We start from the raw sequence: 373 nt of genomic DNA on the forward strand, positions 1-373 counted from the left end.
CATCGGGAACAAGCAGTGCATTTGCAGGATGGTGACAGCTTTCTGCAGTCCTCTAAAATCATAAATCCCGGTCCCTGGCCACTTGCCAGCGGCTGTGCCAGGCCTCGGAGCGCGTTCCTCTCTCAGCCTTGGCGTGGGACGTACGCCCTGCTTGCTTTCATCTTCGGGTGTGACTCAAGTTTCTTAGTTTTCTCTTTGAAGTCAAGGGGACCTTCCTTTGGGAAATGATTTTTGGCGAGTCTGTTCCTGGGCTCTGTTTTCCACACGTCCTGAGAGCATCTCAAGGGGCTGCCTTGAATTGCAGGGAGGGAGAAGGAAGCTCCTGCCAGAGGCGGGTGCCTTTTCCCCCTCCTCTCTGCCCTGTGCTGTGCAT

The sequence above is a fragment of the Fulmarus glacialis genome, unplaced genomic scaffold (genome assembly GCF_000690835.1).
Source record: "Fulmarus glacialis isolate BGI_N327 unplaced genomic scaffold, ASM69083v1 scaffold17630, whole genome shotgun sequence".
NCBI classification, from domain to species: Eukaryota; Metazoa; Chordata; class Aves; order Procellariiformes; family Procellariidae; genus Fulmarus; species Fulmarus glacialis.